Source organism: Colossoma macropomum, unplaced genomic scaffold, assembly GCF_904425465.1.
Source record: "Colossoma macropomum unplaced genomic scaffold, Colossoma_macropomum, whole genome shotgun sequence".
NCBI lineage: Eukaryota > Metazoa > Chordata > Actinopteri > Characiformes > Serrasalmidae > Colossoma > Colossoma macropomum.
The window spans coordinates 11,391,288-11,397,287 of NW_023494808.1; positions in this window are offsets into that span (position 1 = coordinate 11,391,288).

Consider the following 6,000-nt stretch of genomic DNA (forward strand, 5'->3'; position numbering starts at 1 on the left):
ATCCCTACTTGTTGCTTTAAGCTGAGAACAAAGGGTACAGATGTATGACCTTATAACGCTGCTGCTGGAACAAACACTTGTATCTCTATTTTTGTTGTTTTTCAGTTCTTGGCATAATTTCAAAGTGCCTGTTACCCTTTACATTGTTTGCAAATTTCATGATGAATGGAGCAAAAGAAATGGCCTAGAATTACTCTGAAAAACCTGTAGTTCCATTGACGTGCATTAAAAGTGAAGTGTGTTTTTGCCTTCTCCTGTAAAGTTACCATTTTGGAGATACGAGGTTTTTTTTTCCGGCAACAGCGATATAATTGTTTTAGCCTGATTTTAGAACAAAAGCCTCTGTGAGTCTCGGGATGTTTTAAAAGAAGTGTGTGCTCTGTTGAAGGTTTACAGATTACTCATCAATCATTTGTTCGCTCTCTGGCAGCTGTTCTTCCCAGAAAGATCTAATCGTTCTTTAAACATTTAACACAAAGTCACACCTGCTGGCTGGTTTGGCTACGTGAGGCGACTCTGAGGAAATCCAATCACACGTTCACACCTTGTTAATGGTATGAGTGTTTGGGTTGAGATCAAGTGACACCCTTAGGATCGGACTGGAGATGTGAGTGTATTTTGCTGTGCGCTGGAGCTGGAACCAGGCGGTTAATTTTGCTGTAAAAATGTCTCCTTTTATTTCAGGGTGCACGTTTTTATTTAGGGCTGTGTTTTAGCTGATTTTAATTTTCCATCTGGGTGAATCAGCTGTGATTAAATGTGAGTTTGCAGGATGATAATGCATAGTTTTAATTCTCCAACTGTTCTCTTACAGTGAGAAACAGAGTCTGGATGGATACAGTATATTAATCTATTATCCCACTGTTTTTATATTATTTAATAAAGTCTTTTAAAACAATTTTTAATTTATAATTTTCCAGTAAAGCATTTTGGAATCTTTGAAAGGTTATGTATGGCTTGTTATTACTCATTTAAGTCCACTTTTACTGAATATAATCAGCATATTCCTGAATTTCTAGTATACAGTGCCCTCCACAAATATTGGCACCTCTGGTAAACATAAGCAAAACAGGCTGTAAACATTATTTACTGCTTATTCTCTTGATATTTCATTCAAAATGTTAACAAAAATCTAACCCTTATGTGGTACAATGATTAAAAAATAATAATAACATCATGAAATAAATATTTTTCTCAAATATGTGTGCGCCACAATTGTTGGCACCCTTCTTTTACTACTTTGTGCAGCCTCCCTTTGCAAAGATAATAGCTCTGAGTGTTCTCCTATAATGATTAATGAGACTGGAGAACACATGGCCAAAGATCTGAGACCGTGCCTCCCTACAGAACCTCTCCAGATCCTTCGGATTCCCAGATCCACACTGTGGACTCTCCTCTTCAGCTCGTCCCACAGGTTTTCTACAGGATTTAGAGATGATTTGTGTTGTTTTTCAGGCTTGTTTTGGATAATTGCCCTGTTGGAAGATCCAAACTACAGCCCAGTATAAGCTTCCTGGCTAAAACAGACAGGTTTTGATTTTATTTCTGCTGGTAGTTGATGGAGTCTGTGATGCCATGTATCTGAATAAATTGTCCAGGGCTTTTGGAAGAAAAACAGCCCCCCAACATCACAGATCTACCACCATACTTCACAGTGGGGATGAGGTACTTTTCTGCATGGCTATATTTGTGCTCACGCCAAACTCACCTCTGGTGTTTGTTACCAAAAAGGTCTATTTTGGTCTCATCTGACCACCAGAACACGGTCCCACTGAAAGTTCCAGTAACATTTGGCAAACTCAACATAATCGTGGCCCAGTGGGCCAGACTCTTTTAATAAACCTTCAAATATTACATGTGAATTCTTGATATATTTCGGCTACATTAGATACAGATAATTGTTAAGTCTCTTTAAATGTCCACAAGCTGTAAATCTTTAAAACCTACCTGTGTCCTTGATCTCGACGCCTGACATCTTTTCTGCTGCAAGTTCACTAATTCTTGGGATCAGTTTCTGAGCTGCTGAGTGTTTATAGTGTTTATAGTGTTTATGTTGGTTGAACTGAAGCTGAAACGCAGCTAGTGTGTTTGGTGATACGACGTGTGGAAATGGGTAGAAAACTACTGTCCCATAGATTAATGTTGGGAGGGGTGCCAGTGCAAATTACACTGCAGTGCATGCTGGGGATTGTAGTGCAGCTTATTGTGAAACAGGCTTATTTTAATAGAAAATCAAAATAATTTCAGGGTGGGTGTTTCTGATAAAGTGGCCAGTGAGTAGAAGTACAAGGTGGGTGTTTCTAATAAAAATGGCCAGTTAGTGTAAGTACAAGGTGGGTGTTTCTAATAAAGTGGCCAGTTAGTAGAAGTACAAGGTGGGTGTTTCTAATAAAGTGACCAGTTAGTGTAAGTACAAGGTGGGTGTTTCTGATATAGTGGCCATTGAGTGGAGTACAAGGTGGGTGTTTCTGATAAAGTGGCCAGTGAGTAGAAGTACAAGGTGGGTGTTTCTAATAAAGTGGCCAGTGAGTAGAAGTACAAGGTGGGTGTTTCTAATACAGTGGCCAGTGCGTGCATAATATATGTCTTTAATTATGTCCAAGCCTTCAACAGTCCCGCCTTTGTGTGAGTGCGCGTGTGTGTGGTGCACATTTGTGTGTGTGTGTGTGTGTGTGTTCTTGCCTAATTCTACAATGCAAAGCAACAATTCAAACACAGTGCACATTTCCATGCACCACCACAGGATCTCACCTGCTAAGGCTGCACACAGCCTGAGGCCATATAGGCACCTGAACAGCTGTAATAGGCTTGTCTAAGTGTCCTCCCTTTTTAACGTTTTTGACATACTTTGAAAATACCTGTTCCCTTTTACATTGTATGTAAATTTCATGATGAATGGACTAAAACAAATGACCCAAAATGACTTGGGGGAAAAAGTCTGGTTCCATTGAGTTACATTAAAAGTAAAGTAGGTCTCCTCCTTCTCCTGTAAAGTTACAATTTTGGAGGTTTTCTTCCGACAACAGTGATGTTACTTTTAAAGAGCCAGTTTTCTTGTATTTTGCTTTGTTCCTCATAAGGTTCACCTGTCATATTTATGAGGTTTTATGTACCAAGAAATATGTACCATTACTAATTGATGCACAACCTCCCTTAGAATTAAACAGGCTGGTTTTGTTACTGTTTCTTTAAAACTGATACACTGATATAAATGACCTCTGTTTGGATGGGCTGCTCAGTTTTGTGCCACAAAAAAGCAATTTGGTTTAAAATACTTCAGTGTTAATGGGTGGGGCTGAACTACAGATGGAAGAATGAGCAGATGTATGTAAATGTGTTGGTTTTCATGACATCACAAAACAATGCATTTAAAATGGATTGTTTTTTGCTGTTTATTTTCTATATGTGGACCATTCTGACTGGGCAGTGAATGGTATGTTTTGAAGCAATGGTTATAGCCTAGATCAAACTCTTTGATTTAAAGAAAGTAAGAGAAATTCATTTCCCCTTTATTGGCCCTTTCAACACTATGAGAAAGACCACGCTGCTGCTGCAGGAAGGGCACTTCTGTTGCAGAAAGCTTTTTGTGATTCCATGTGTTTAATGGCTGTGAGACTCAGAGGTGAAGCTTTGTCTGGTAACAGTGAATAGCTGATAGGTGGCTATTAATAATGCAGTAGTGTGACTGGCTTTTGTGTGGATCCAAACAATGCTGATGAGCCCTGCAGCTAAAACCTGCTCAGTATGTGTTTGTGTATGTGGCCACATGCATGTTGTTTATCTGCTCTCTCCCATCAGCCGTGATGACGACTCCCAAGGGTCTGTCTCTCATATGCTGAGTTACAGGTTTATTAGGTACATCCCACCTCATAACTACGCTGGCTATTTTTCCATTTGATCAAAAACGCCTGACACTTTGTACACTCTCAAAAAAAGATGGTTCTTCAAAGGTTCTTTGGTAAAGGCAGTGGTTCTATATAGAACCATGAACACTCAAAGATCCATCTGCATGCTTTAAGGGTTCTTTGCATCCTGAAGTGGCTCTTTAGACTGTTGGAGAATGTGTTGTAGATGTTTCCAAATAGAACCTTCATGAAAATGGTTCTATATAGCACCAAAAAGGGTTCTTCTATTGTTACGATCTCAAGCTTCTACTAATAGAAGCTCCCTTTTTGGTGCTATTTTCGAAAAGGTTCTATGTAGAACCATCTACAACACATTCTCCATCAGTCTGAGAAACCCTTTCATGATTCAGTGTTCATAGTTCTATATAGAACCATTTTCTTCACTAAAAACCCTTGAAGAACCGAGTGTAGAATCATATACAACACATTCTCCATTAGTTTGAATAACCATTTCACTGTGCAACGAAAAGCATGAAATGATTCTAAATAAAACCATTGCTTTTACTGAAGAACCCTTTCAGAACCCTTTCTTAAAGTGTGTATTGTAGGTGTGGTACAGGTGTATCAGGTGTAGAAGCCTTGCTTGGGTTTACACTGTTAAATGTCACAGTAAAATGACTATAATTGCTCACATAGGTTGTGCAAAGTCACACAGAAATAACAGAGAGAGCCATAAACAGTGGCCATGTTGAGTTTTGTTATAAACAAAAGGTCTGTTGGCATGATAGTGATACTCAAAGTCACTCAGGTGAAGCTGGCAGTTCTCGTGTGTGGCTGTTTTGCACCATTTGACACTCACTGTTAGTCTTAAAGATCAGCTTTAAAATGAAAGATTCTCTATAGTTCGATTGTTGAGTGTAAACAAAGTCGTTCAGAGTGGTTTGATGTGAAATTGTTAATTGTAGAGAAACTTACATATTAAGATTGCTTTACAGTGGTGGTGATAGGAACCAGGGGTCACCATGGGCCTCATTCACCAATATCTTCTTCTTAAATTTGTTCTTGAGAAAGGTCCTAACATAAAGTTGACGTGTTCTTAAACCGCAGAACTGGTCGCAACTTTGTGCTCTTGAGTGTGTGTAGATGACGTGTCAGGCTCCAGTCCTCGCGGGCCAAACCACTGCAGGCTTCAGCACGATGCCTCATTAAACACACCTGATTCAGCTCATCAGCTAATTAGCAAGGCCTTCATGAGCAGATTTCAGGGTGTTAGATGAGGGTGAGCACTGATCTCTGCAGCACTTTGGCCTGGAAGGTTCCCCAGTTTGGTGAATGTCAGAATCTTCATAAAACTGTGTAAGTGGGCTTTAAAATTCCTTCTTAAGAACAGTTGGTGAATGAGGTCCAATGTCTACAACACAAACATAGCCATTTTATTTACTATCTAAACCACCAGTGAACCTACACATGTCGTCCGAGGTTTTCTGACGTCACTATCCAAAAAAAACCCAAGTATCTCCAATTTTTTCGATTTTTAGTTTTCTGCATTGTTTGAGCTCAGCAGCTGAGTGAAAATCTTATGATGGTTGGACCAACAGAAATGCTCCAAAATGGCTTCGAACACAATCTCTTTAGACTACATTACATTGAAAGCAAAGAAGGTTTTGCTGTCTCCTGTAAAGTTAGCATTTTGGAGATACTCATTTTTATTTGGACAAGGATGATATACAATGTTGATGATGGTAAAATAATAATAATAATAATAATAATAATAATAATAATATATGAAGCTTTATTTATATAGCGCCTTTTCCAAACAAAGTTTCGCAAAGTGATTTACAAAAGACAGAAAAATAATAAAACTGCAAATTTAAACAAATAAATGACAAAAGGAAATAAGAAAAAACATTAAAATGTAAATGCAAACAGTAAAAGCAGAAAAACAAAAAGAAATAAAATGGAAACATAAAGTGCAAAATTTATCTCACAACTATCATAAATCGACTATCGTATCGAATTACCGCCCACCCTTATCGATAATTCCCAGTTTCGCGTGTGTTTAATAAAACGACGTGTTGTTGTTTTATTCCCCACCCGTATTGCGGAAGCCCCCTGCGCTGCGATTGGCTGTTCTGAATGTGGGTGGGGAATAAAA